At 37.7% G+C, this 14,503-nt stretch overlaps 1 protein-coding gene across 1 annotated transcript in view; it reads right to left on the reverse strand.

Annotated features, from left to right (window-relative positions):
• The window catches only part of SCAF8 (SR-related CTD associated factor 8), a 160,305-nt gene that overhangs the window by 70,116 nt on the left and 75,686 nt on the right, over window positions 1–14,503 (reverse strand). The window lies entirely within an intron of this gene.

Consider the following 14,503-nt stretch of genomic DNA (forward strand, 5'->3'; position numbering starts at 1 on the left):
TGATTTAATGCAAAATCAGAAGTGTGCATACACACTGAATGTTTACATTGTACTAATCATAATTTGCTTAACCCAAATTACTTAATTGATTAGAATCATTCAGTGCTCTAGGTCAGGGGTGTCAAACTCACAGTGTCACGTCATCATATGATGTATCACAACTTTTTCCCCCTTTGCTAAACCAGGAGTGGGTGGATGCATCTGGCCCGCAGGCTGCAAGCTTGACACCTCTGCTCTAAGTTATAAGCTAAGTTTAAGTAAGCCACAATGGATAGTCTCACCCATTATGGTAAATTGAAACCAATACATATTTAGTATTAGTGCACATAGTGTGAATGCAACCACAATAAATGTTAACAGAATAATTAATTATGGTACAACATATTGGTGATACTTTGTCCCAAATAAATACATAGGATTACAGACTAATTCTGCTAATTTTGCTTCTCATTTTTTTATGTACTACAATTGTGCTCATACAATACACACTGAGCCCCAAAGTAGCCAAATGTACTTCGCTTATGTTTCATAAACCAGTCCCTTGAAAATTCAAAGAATTGGGTTAACTAAGTAAATTTTGTTTAGATTAACCATGCTGTACAAATACAATATGCCGTTACCTGATGCCTGATAGAAATCTGTACAGTGAATAGAAATGTCTACAATAGTAAAAAGCTTCATAAAAGTATAACACTCTAGATCACGGGTGTCAAACTCACTGTGTCATGTTGATGTCACATGACATATCATGACATTTTTTGACTTCGTAGAGCTGGGATGGGCATGTCCTGCACATGATGCATCCGGCCAGTGGGCCACCAGTGGGACACTCCTGCTCTAGCTGAATCAAAGCAAAACTGAAATGGCATTCTAATTGTCAGAGAAGACAGATGTCAACCAAAGGAAAATTCACAAGAAGGAAATCTAGCACTAACCACTAGGGACATTCTGCAGGGTCATAGTTGGGGTGGGATTCTACCAGTTCGCACCTATTCGCTAGAACCGGTTGTCAATATTCTAAGCAGTTCGGAGAACCGGTTGTTAGAAGAAATTACTGGCCTAATCCTGTAAGGGAGGCAGGAAGGAAACATTCTGGTGTTGCTTACAGAAACTGCCTCTCCATTAACCTTATTACATTCTTGGCAGGAGTAGACTTCCTGTCTCAGGAACGTCTCTGCAGTTTTTTTCCCCTCCTTTGCTGGTGTAGAGTGACCATTCAAAGTTACAGTGGCACTGAAAAAGTGACTTATGACCATTTTTCACACTTATGACTGTTGCAGTATCCCCACAGTCATGAGAGGCCAGGCGAGGAGATGCGTGCCACGATGTGAGTGATATTGAGTTGGCCACACCCAGCCACTCACATGACCACCAAGCCACACCCACCAACTAAGCCATGCCCACAGAACCAGTTGTTTAAAATTTTGAATCCCACCCCTGATCATAGTCAGAGGCATCCTGGAAAAGTGGATAACTATCATGACTTCTAGCCACTGATTTCCCTATGCATGTTGGTTTTCTCTCTTTTAAAAGTTCCTAAGCTTGTGAAAGCTATATATTTTGTGGGAGTAAGTCCATGACTGCAGATAAAAGGAAGTAAAGTTAACCTTTTGGACCTTTTGTCTTCTCTGTTCTTCAGCAGCTGGGAAGAGTGGAACCATCAGGAAAATTAACCAAAAAATTAACTAATTTAACTAAGCAGCATAATTTAGTTTTCCAGTCTTTCCATGTTTTCTTTAGTTGTGAATACATGTAGCTGTATCTGCATAAAAATGGGTGTAATGGAGTGGAGAATGAAACCTTCCAAAATTGAACTGTATGTTTGATATTTATTTCTAAATCATACTGCTGATGGAATTTGTCAAAGAAAACCCCTCAAAATTCACTACTGCTTTCTCCTCCATTAAGTAATTCTTGGAAAGATAACTACTCTAAGAGATACTGTAGCTGCCCTGTATGTTTCCCCATCAATGTTACCGAATTTTATGTAGGACACAGTTTAATTAGTAATGCTTACTTCCAAGCCTAGTCAAATCCTTTACATTTTACAAAGGGAAAACAAGACTTGAATGTGATAGAAGGGGTTGGGCAGAGACGACACAAAATAAGTCTAGAGTCTAGACATCAGATTTGCATTTTAGCTCAGCAAATGAAGAATGTCTTCACAATCTCTTTCAGTAACTGTTTCCTAACCAAAAAAAAAATGATCTTGCTTTTTGCTATAAGTTCTTCAATAAATTACACAGACTAGGAATGGAACACTTAAGTGATAGAATTGTGGATTACTGCAGTCTGAAGCTCTTTTAAATGATCACCATGCAAAACAGGATTTACTTTAGCCAAGATTTTTTTTGATAAGCTGCCATTTGTCAGAACTCCTGAATGATAATCCAATAAATCCAATACTTCAAACGTGTAAAGTTCAAAATTATGGTTTCAAAAGCTGTTTTGCTGAAATCAGACATCATTAGTAATTAGAACTCTTCCAAATCTGTTAGTTCTACTAACAAAAAATTGACTGTCAGCAGAGTAAAAATCCCCAAATCCCACTCTCAGCTACCTGCAAGCCCAAGGCTTGCTTCAAATTATGTCAGAGCCTGGTTAGGGCAGACCACATGGTGCCCTCCATATGGTTTGGATTTTAACTCCCCAAATTTCTTTCAACAGCCTAGATTTATTGAGGCTAATGGGGTTGCAGCCCAACAGAAGATTTGCTTCTCTTCAATTTAATGTGTAGTATAAATTGAAACCAACTGTAACATATGATCTCCAATGAAGTGCAAATAGATTTGTACTCATGAGAAAACTTTCTGGTTAAAAAAGTTTAAACTGAGGGTGGGGGGGAAAGGTCCAGGTCATATAAATGCATTCCCTCTTTGCAACGCGTCTCTTTCAAAAGATACAGCTCATTTCCTTGCAAAGAAGTTTAAATGCTTTTCTCTTCTTTTTCTCATACACACAATCTCCTTAAAAATGATCCAAATCCCCAGCATGAAATACCAGGAAAGCAGTATTTAAATATTTCAGGGGCAAGAGCAAGATACATGGACAAGAAAAACAATCAAGGGATGCATTAGTAGTTTAATGTACCGCTTTTCTAAAACCATCACATATCTAAGCTGTGTTACCAAACACAGATGTGTCAGCACATTGGGGGGGGGGGGTGCAATTTCACACATAGTTGCCTGCACATTTTTACAATGCATTTTAAAGAGAGAAATGAGAACAGCTTCTCATTAACCATTTGTGAACCTTTTATATCTACTTTAAAGGCAGGTTGGAATCTATCTTTGAAATATAAGTTCACCCCTCCTTTTCTGGTTTGAGCTCCAAACCATTCACTTAATATCTCAACTGTCTGTTAAAGGTACAGTATATTAACTGATAAGCACCATTTTGGTGTATGTATGGGTTAAAAGCACTAGATTCAAAACCAGAAGACTGAGTTATGGTCCTGCCTTAGGTATGAAGCCAACTGTATGACTTTGGGACTGTCCGTCTTTCTCAATCCTAGAAAGAAACCACTTTCAAAAAATGTTTAGGAAACTACATAGGCTTTTCCAGACTGTTACTAGGAGAAAAGAACAAAAATAAAATTATGGCCTAATAGGGTGCGAAAGTTCTCATTTGTAATTATTTCAGACAGTTTATGGACTATATGAAATTTTAATATGACTATCTTAATTCAAAAGACATGAATGGCATATCAAATATGAACCATGTATACACCCTTTTTAACCCTATTCCCCCTTACAATATATGCTTTTAGAACTTGATTGGGTCTGAACATGCCTCCCTATATGCCTCCCGTTGAAAATTATCTTCAGGTACTTTGCCCATGATACGATGCATAATATTCATGCTAGAGAATAAAGCTCAAAAACCTTCACCATTTTGATCTGCAATTGTACAGTATACACATCATTTTAAATAGAGACTATAAAATGAAATAAATGAGTTGTGCTAAACGTATTACGGATGTTTTAATTAACATTTCGAATTATGGAAACCACAGAGAGTCTTTGGATTGAGATGGGATTTGTGTGGGGTTCTCTTGCTATCTATCATTTTATGGTGATCCATTTCCAGAACCATGATTCACCCATAATGTCAGACCTGGAATAAATAAAATAAACAGAACCTATTGGCTATTTAAACTTTCCCCGAATTAGATTGCAATCCTAAATATTATTATTTTTTGCCTTTGAGTCAATGTTGTTCACTAGTCCTGGCAAAAAGAAAAAGAGAGAGAGAGGGAGGGAGAGACAGAGAGAGAGACAGAGAGAAGCACAGAGAGACAGACACACACACACACACACACACACACAGAGAGAGAGAGAGAGAGAGAGAGAGAGAGACGGCCTAAGACCACCCAATTGGTTTTGTGCCTCAGGCAGAACTAGAACTCACGGTGTCCCAGTTTCTAGCCTGATACCTTCATCACTACAGCAAACTGGCTTTCATCATACTGTAAATGTATTTACTAGGAATTACATAAAATCAATTGTTGTTCTTTCTAGTGTCTGAATTTCCATAATGACCAATAAATGTCTCTAGGAAGCTTACAAACAAGACTTGTAGCCAGCCACTCTACTCCTGTGGCAGCTGCTCTCTTTGAACTGATGTTGACAAGTTTGCTGGAACTCCATTGGGGTTCTTTGAACAAAATCTCATTACTATATTTTCTTTTCTCACATGATTATTCCCACTTAGCCAGCATCCCATTAGTGGCCCTTAAACATGTAAGTCACTGATAATATGAATTTGTATAAGATCATTAGTGCAGTAAAAGCACAAGGACAGGAAATTATTCAAAGTCTCTTTAAGACACCCTACTACAACTCAATAAAACAGGCTGACAAGGATGAGTAGAAATACTGAGGGATAATATAAATAGCCCATATTTCTTTATGAACATTCACCACACCACAAATGTACACATTTTGGAAATGTATAAGAAAAGAACAAAAGGTACAAATTAAACAGGTTCATTAATATAAGCTGGTATTTTAAAATTGGCTGAAGATTTACTTATTTATTTAGCTTATAAATAGAGAATATATGAAATGTTTTTTTTAAATACAAAAGTATCTTTCAGAATAAAGGATAATAAAAGAGTGAATCAAATTAGCTCATTGGTTAATGCTTTGAGACAATATCCTCTTGTCTTAACCAAAACAAATTTAAGCTAATATGTGGGGAAAATTTGATGGCTGATTCCTCATATGATTACAGGTAGTCCTCAACTTACAACTCAAATTGACCCCAACATTTCTGTTGCTAAGTTTGAACTTTGAACAGTCACTAAAAGAACTGTTGTAAATCAAGGACTTGATAGTCTCTCCCTTTCACGCACACACGTATTTTCTTGTATTGCCAGCTAGAACAGTTCTCTGTAATTGTAGAAGCAATTGAAGAGACTTAAAAAAAAATAGCAGTCTAATATTATGGGTAACAGTTAACAGTTACCCAATCAGCTGCTATTTGCATCAGGAGAGATTTCACTGATTCCAGAGGTGATTTTCTTTCCAATGAAGCATATTGGACTGTATAGGTGGGCTAGTAAAGATTAACTCCCACTCTCTTTTCCTATCACCTGTCATTCAGATGCTTCCAAAACTGTATCATGCTACAGGCAGCCCTGCATATTACATCTCACAATCTTCTCAATGCTATTGCAATATTGAAGTTGGCAGCACCTGCAGCAACTTCAACCCCTCTACCATAATTCCTCCAAGATCTCTTTAATGATTTTTCTGAATGACAAGATTTAGATGCCATGTCTTATCCTTCAGTTTGTGTGTGAACTCCTGGTGCGTGCAAAGGCTTTTTATTTACTGCAATATGTCAATATACTGTACTTGAAAATATACTTGCTCAAGTGCATAAAAGGAACAATTCCTATACATTCACTATATGTTTTTACTCAGAAAGTGAAACAGAATGTACTAAAAGTAAGGGTCTCTCAGCATCACCCTATAGTTTATTTATTAATGGGTTATATTTATATTAATCTTTCAGAAGGTCAAGACAGCATACTTACCACTCCTACTCTTGTTTTTGCTAACAATATCAATCCTAGGTTAGATTGCAAGTGAGTGTCTGTGGCTGTGAATGGATTTGAATGCAAGTTTCCTCATTCAGTTCCAATACCTCAACCACTAAACCATTAATCCCGGTCAGATCCTATCTATTAACCATTAAAACACATTTTCACAATACACTTGAATATTGAATTGTATAGTCAAATAGGTCATATAATAGAGTTATAGAGATATAGTTATATAGTTATAATTATACATAGTTGCATATATTATATATATATATACACACACACACACACACACACACACACACATATATATATGCATATGCATATACATATACATATACATATACATACATACATACATATTTGTTTTCGTAGATTTTCACAGGTACAGGTATGCAGGTCTTGGCGTGTTCTGGTCTTTTCCCGTGTAAGACTGAGTGTATCTTGGCAATGTTTCAACGAGGTTGCCAAGATACCCTCAATCTTACACGGGAAAAGACCCAAACACGCCAAGACCTGTATATATATAGAGAGATATAGATATATATGAGTTATGGATTGAAATGAATCTTGATTTATTTATTTTTCTGTTATTGTAAAATCAAAATTTGTTTCCCAAATTGAAGATAGATCACCTCACAATGCCAAATGAATTTAACAAATGAACACATTCCAAGTGTGATTCATAGCCAGAGTTTCACGAACATTTGCATAATGTTCAGTGCCCACAATGTGATGAGAATCGGAGACATGGCTATGTTCTCATTTTTTAGCCAGCCTTCTAAATCTGTACAAAAAAAGTACAGCAAGAAGTAACAGTAAAAGTGACGATAAATTTTATCAGGTGCATGAAACTTGGTGACAACACAGCCTTAAAACTAGAGCTATATATGACAAAGAAAAAGAAGAACCACAGAAAACAAATTAAAAATGGGTCAGTTAGCCTTGCTGTTTCCAAATATTTTACATGGACTAACGATGACCTTCATAAATTCTAGTTCAGGCTATTGTCATATCACCCATAATAAAGGCTTTACGTGGAGCAAAATCAAATTGGCTTAAGATATTTTGTGGCTTAAGCAGACTACTAAATTATGGTTCCACTTACCTAGTCATATGACAAACCATTGGCAAAGTATTTGGGTATCTATATTTGGTAATGGTATTTTATACCCACCTAATATCAACTAATAACAGCCATTAGTTCCATTATACCTAAGATCACTTGCTCGAGGCAATTTACTCATTGCCTAAGGATAGGAAAACTTGATTTGGATATTCTAAGGAATCAAACCCAATATCTTTCTTTAGTAGGTTGTTGCCCGCAGAAATGCTAGGACTATTTTGCATTGTTCTGAGCTTCTCTTCAGAGCCCTCCTCAAATGGAGAAGGGGACCAGGAAGATCAGAAGGAAGCAATGCAGGCATTCTGCATCTGTCTGGGACTAGCATGTTTTAGAACTCCTAACTGGAAACCCTTTCTGGATTGTCTGGGGTTATCACTGCTTTTTCTCCTTCTTGATGCTGCTGAATTGGCTGCAGTGTTGATGAAACCTGGATTGAATTTATGACAAGCTTGACACATTAAGTGCAGTTTTTAAAAGAAGAGCAATCCTTTATGAAGCTAGAATGCTAACCTTTCTATTTTCAGAAGCATTCATTTATTTGTATATAATAGATTCATATCCCTGCTTTCTACTCTCCAGCAAGACTTGATGACAGTTAAGGTATTTTTTTCTAAAAAATATAATCTATAAAGACATGAAATAAAATTAACACAGACTAAATGAACAATGGAAAGAAAACAAGAAAGGAGGGAGGGAGAGAGAGAAGGAAGGGAGGAGGGAGGGAGGGAGGAGAGAGAGAGAGAGAGAGAGAGAGAGAGAAGAAAGAAAGAAAGAAAGAAAGAAAGAAAGAAAGAAAGAAAGAAAGAAAGAAAGAAAGAAAGAAAGAGAAAGAAAGAAGGAAGGAAGGAAGGAAGGAGGAAGGAAAGGAAAGGAAAGAATGAAGGATGGAAGGAAGGAAAGAAAGAAAGAAAGAAAGAAAGAAAGAAAGGAAGAAAGGAAGAAAGGAAGGAAGGAAGGAAGGAAGGAAGGAAGGAAGGAAGGAAAGAAAGAAAGAAAGAAAGAAAGAAAGAAAGAAAGAAAGAAAGAAAGGCCACTTTCTAAATCCTGAGAGTGGAGGCTGAATCCATGATAGCTGATGACACATGGAACATTTTTTGTTCTGAGAACATGACTCAGTCTCCACAAGGCCATTGAAATTAATGAGACAGCGTAAGAAAGTCCTCATGAACATAGATGTGAGATTTTATGATGACAAATGTTCCCTAGCCCTGTCTGGGAGTCCAAGCTGTTAGTCATTATAACCACCATACAAACATAAAGGATTGTCATATTAAAAACAATCACGAGGGCCTGGTGGGTTCATTTGCTATGGCCTTGTCTATAATTGATCTGGTGGCCCCTTCGTGCATCATCTTTTTCAACACTGAAACATCTGTGCTTGGCGGTCTTCCTGCACCTGGCAACCTTTCTCACCATTCCCAAAGAGCACAAACATTATGTTTATTGTCTGTGGATAATGGGATTTGTAACCCATTCACCTGAAGTTGCCAACTTGGAAAAAAAAATCCTGTAATATGTGAATGGTGCCAAATCATTTTCACAGCAGTCATTTTTGTAGAAAGGTTACAGGATATGTTCACCTGCCAAAATATATGTTGCAAGAATTTTGACACAAAAGGCAATTAGCTTCTAAAAAAAGTCAAGTGTCCATAGGCTCATTGGAACCTTTATAAAGCAACTACAGATAGAAATTAACAATACAGCACATGGCGACTTTTGCTTGTTCATTGCAAAATACTGTCAACAGAAAATGCAAAATGCTGTCAATGGAAGAAAGGAAAATGTGCTGGTAGCAGAGGTGGTATTCAGCACGTTCTGACCAGTTCTGGAGAACTGGTAGCAGAAATGTTGAGTAGTTCAGAGAATCGGCAAATACCACTTCTGACTGGCCCCGTCCCCATCTATTCTCTGCCTCCCGAGTCCCAGCTGATTGGCTGGGTCTTCTTTTGTTGCCCTGCACAGGAGAACAGAGCTGGAAAGCAGGTTAATGGGGTGGGGAGATAATGGGATTTTGCAGTAACCTTCCCCTGGAGAGGGGAGAGAATGGAGATTTTACAGTATTCTTCCCCTGCCACGCCCACCAAGCCACACCCACAGAATCAATAGTAAAAACATTTGAATCCCACCACTCGCTACTAGTACAAACAATTGGCTAAAGAAAGCTCAGGACTGTATTGGAAACACACAGAAGATTCCTTTATCCTGCAGTGGATAGACAATGGCTAAAATGATGATGACGTCAAAGTGTACACAGTTAACACTAATAGAATTCTCTTAAAAGCATTAAACTATTTATTCCCAAGTTCAGCTGTATCCAAACATTCAGACATGGTAGAGAACATTGAAACCCACCAATGTAAGAGTCAGAAACTGGGAACGGACTCGCTATTTCATGAAAGCTCTTCTCCTTGACTAATAGTTAGCTTTCATTTCTTATCCTTAGAGTCCTCTGAACCATGGCAGCTGTTGCTTTGTGAGCCTTCCAGGGTAACGCGTATAAATTGGGCATCCATATTTTTTTGCAAATTAATTAGATAAATACGCCCTTAAGTGACTGTGTCCTTAAGTGACATGAGCACAAAGGATATGAAAACAGAAAAAGGAAATATTGCAGCTAATAACAAGGTAAAGAGGTTCTACAAATTGGCAAAGTTTTGAGGTCTGGACAGTGTGGTTTCACCCCGCCCTCACTTGCTGCATAATGAACGGGATGGCTTCACTTACTTCAATAGGTGGTACACCAGTCATTCTGTCTTTGGAAGACTTGCTTATTCCGTTGCCTGGATTTTTGACATGGATTTTTGACACAAAGTCCTGTCCTCATGGCATTGCTGGTCCTAGGTTTCCATCTATTTAGTTTAAAGAAGGAAAGATATGGCCCTTTCATTTCCTTATTTTTATTCCTTCTATATTGAAAAATATAGTTTTCCTGCACACTTGGAGGGTTGAGAGTTCATCCTAGGTAGCAGCAGATGTTTCTCTTCTAGGGCTCAAAGAAAAAAAATATGGCATGAACTCTGCATGGTGCCAGGAAGGGCATCCGGCTAATAAATGCTCAGCTCCATCCAGTTTACCCCAAATTAAGGGATTATAGGGTCATAAAAAGGGATGATGATGATGATGATTATTATTATTATTATTATTATTATCATTATTATTAAATCTTTAGTGAGATTCACAACCTTTGGGGCTGGTTGGTAGCTCAACAGCTCGAGTCCTAACAAAGGACCTAGGAACTGTTCAGGTAGCGTCAGAGGATATAAACTGTTCCAAGTAGGGTGGTTTTTTATAGAATCAGGGTATTCAGGTCTGATAAATTCAGGATTTCCAAATAGCAAGATAGCCATTATTATTATTATTATTATTATTATTATTATTATTATTATTATTATTACTACTACTACTACTACTACTACTACTACTACTACTAGTTAAAGTGTGTATTTGTGTATGCATGACTTTGACTCCTGTGTGTTGACTCCTGATGATTGCTTGGACAAGTCTCCACAATACCCTTGGCAAAATTTCAGAAGTGGTTTCCCCTTGCCTATTTCCTAGGGCTGAGATACTGGCCAAAGTCACCCAGACTTTCATACCTAAGGCAGTACTAGAATTCATGGTACTAGAATTCCCCATTTCCAGTCCAATGCCTTAACCATCCCACAAAACTGGCTGTCATTAATTAAAGTAGCATTTATTAAATTATGTTCATATAGCATAATATGTGTTGATGGAGTTGATGAACAATCTGAAACTTCATGAAGGGCTTGATGGGCTTAAGGGTTTGGAGACCCCTGGTCTAGTCTGAGGTGTTTATTCAGGTTGTTTTCCTATCCTGGATTCAGTTATCTTTTGACTGAATATTGTCTTGGTAAATTCTTCTTCCTGTCCCTCAAGGCCATCCTCTCTTTTCTTCTTCCCTCTACATCATTCCCTTCTCCCATGTTTCCAGATAAATTTCATCATGAGAATGAACTGCCCATGTGCTACTCATTTAATAAAGAAAGAGTCTCAACCAATCCACAAAATTCAAAATATGCTCACCAGACTAAAAAGAGGCTTGGAACCCCTGTTTTAAATCACCTTTGCATGCAGAGGATTTGAATGTTCAAAAACATTGTGATCTTCTAAAGGAGTTAGAATTATTTGCCATTCTTGTGTCAATAGGGAATACCTAGAAAATCTACTCAATTCTTAGTTAATGAATTTAAACACCCACTTTATATTGGCTAGGCTAAATCCAAAAATCTTCCGAAGTATAAACAATCTTTCTTTTAGAATTTTCTGTGAAGATTCAATTGGTTTTTGATTAAAACTATTATTTTGTTTTGAAAGATTGGCCGGGTGTTAATTAAAAGGAAGTTCTCATCATTCTTTTTTTTTTTAAAAAAAACAAGCAAATTGAAAACGAAGCTGCCAAGTGAATTGTAATAGGGAAAAAAAATCTCCTGAGCTTTAAAATATCAGGAAAGCAGCAGAAATAAATGATCTATGAGGGAAGTGTCTTTTCATTTCTTCTATCAGAATTGTCTAGAATAATGTGCTTCATGTGCATATAACTGAGGTATGAAATAGGCAAGATTACACTAAGGTTAGAAGAGAGCACCCTCTGATGCTAAGATGAGGAATCACAAGCCTATAAATAGGATGGTTTTGATTATCTATCTATTAAAAGTTTAGTCCAATCTACCAAATAATAGGTGCTAATAAGGACAATTAAATGGAACTTTTTACCAAAGACCCTGCAGGATTTCCAATGCAATTTACTTTACATTTTAAATATTACAAAAGTACATTAGAAACTTTCTTTCCTTCTGAAAATACTAGCTGTAATTTGAAGCCTCACTGTGTCTGTGGATATAAAATGTTTGATATTCAAATTAACTGGCTGTCTTCATTCAAATCAAGTTGAAATAATGCCAGATTCCTTTTTTTAAAAAAACCTATCAATCAAAGAACCCTTCATCCCTCCATCATCTTATTTGAATGTGAATGGAATATTGTTCTAATTGTGTAAGTATGGCATCAATTCAGTTTATCTCATTCAACTGATATTATGTATGAAGCCTTGCACCCAATTGTCTGAAATCCCTAGAGAGTAACAGCATTTTGAATGCTAGTCTTTGAAACTTCAGACAGAGAAGAAAGGAGGATAAACCTTGTAAATATTCATATGTTATTCACAAAGGTGGGCTTGTCCAAATGCTGAGAAATGAAGATTTTTGAATCACAGAGAACAAAATGTTTCAACTCATACCCTTGTCAGAATACTGCTCTTCAACCTATGGAAGAGCTCTTTTGAAGCTCCAGCTGGACAGCAAGGACTTAGAGGACAGGCATGGCAAGAAGTGGCACAAATACTTCAGGCAGCATAAGAAATAAATAAATAAACAAACAAACATCAAGTCTATGAATCACACAAGGAGAACAACAATGCCACTGAAGTTTCATTCATTAGGCATCCACTTAAAAGGCTTTTGGTGGATCAGTGCCATTGGCTGGTTGGAATTCTCTGGTGACAGAGCAGTCCAACAACTCCCAGATGCTCTGCTATCAAAGGACCAGCAGTACAGAAACAGGAAGAAAGAACCGTTCTAAATGGAAAGAAATCCCTTATATCGTTTATAATAGGAAGCACACTCTAAATGAACTATCTACATGTTTCATGGATTTTGAGTATGGCAGAGAGCTGAGAGAACGTAGAACTTTTGAATCTTAGACTTCTTTCTTACTCCAGTCATGCCTTCAGTTTCGGACACTGGAGAATCTAGAGAAAGAAGGATTGTTTCTCTTCCCTGGCCATATTTTTCTTCAGGATTTAAGGATTCAGCCTTAAGCCAGCCTTGATTGTTACCTATATTGCAACCCTAATAGCATATTTCTACAATTCTTGGGATAGAGGACATGAAGGCTTGGAGGAACGTTGTCCAGGCACAACTTTGCAACTAACAACAACTCTTGGTTTCCCTAGTCTTTTAAATGTGTGAATAGGATATGTGTGAATAGGAATTTTTTGCCACAGGTATTAAGTGAATCACTACAGTTGTAATACGATTATTGTGAATCTAGCTCCCCCATTGCCTTTGCATGTCAGAAAGTTACAAAGGGTGATTACATGACCCTAGGTTACTGCAACTGTTATGAGTCAGTTGCCAAGTGTCTGAATTTTGATCACATAACCCTGGTCATAAGCGTGCAAAACAGTCACAAGTCGCTTTTTCAGTGCCATTGTAACTTTAAACTGTCACTAAATGAACTGTTGTAAGTCGAAGACTACCTGTATTCAGTGTTGATGTTCAATTTTATCTCAATCACAGAAGGCAAATTGCAGGGCTGTTGGCTAATCAACCTTATAAACATTTTTTATTTCTAATCGTTCTGAACTTTCATGTAATAGGAAATTTAGTCAATATGAATAGGTTCGTTTGAGGGAAATTTGTCCATTCCTGATTATCTTTTTACTAAAGATTTCAATAACCGCCTGATAGTTTAATAAACACTGCTGTACATCACACAGATTAGGATTCCACTATTTTAACAGTGAAAGAGAATAGTTAATTATAACAGATACAGTATTTACTATGAGGAAATCTGGGTTTCTATCTATATCAGGGGTGTCAAACTCAAGGCCTGGATCTGCCCCGCAGTGTGGCTAGATCTGGTCCACGTGGCTGCCCTTGAGATAGCAAAGAACTGACCACTGGCGCCTCAGCCCTCATGCTAATCTATAACTTGATAGCCACCATCCAGGTGGAACGTGGTCAGCCTTAGATCCGTGGGGCCACTCTGGAGCCAGTGAGGAACCGCCCTGCCACCCCAGCCCTGCCATCCATTATAGATACGCACCGCACCCACCACCAGCGTCTCCATCGCCTTGCAGCCCCTACAGCTTCCCTTTCACTGGGACTGCCCCCACCCTGCCCCGCAAGGGAAAGCCACAGCCGCGGTAAGCACGGCCGAAGGAAGGAAGGAAGGAAGGAAGGAAGGAAGGAAGGAAGGAGATGAGAGGGAGATGGGAATGAGGAGGAAGTCAGGAAGCTGGCCACATTCACTCTGACAATGCCCACCCCAGCCACATCCACCCTGGCCACACACCCCCAGTCAACCACAACTCTGATGTGGCCCTCAATGAAATAGAGTTTGACACCCCTGATTTATATGATGCAATTTTATGCCATATTACAGAGAATCTATAGTCTCTTTGTGAGTGAGACAAAGTTTATGTCACATTTGGATTATTCTATAAATGGGCAAGTTTTCAATGGACAAATAAAGGGAAAAAATAATTGAAAATAGTTACTAGGAGTAGCTTGATTTTCAAATAC

This window comes from Pseudonaja textilis, chromosome 1 (genome assembly GCF_049901715.1).
Source record: "Pseudonaja textilis isolate UNSWEBS1 chromosome 1, rPseTex1.2, whole genome shotgun sequence".
In the NCBI taxonomy this organism is placed as follows: Eukaryota; Metazoa; Chordata; class Lepidosauria; order Squamata; family Elapidae; genus Pseudonaja; species Pseudonaja textilis.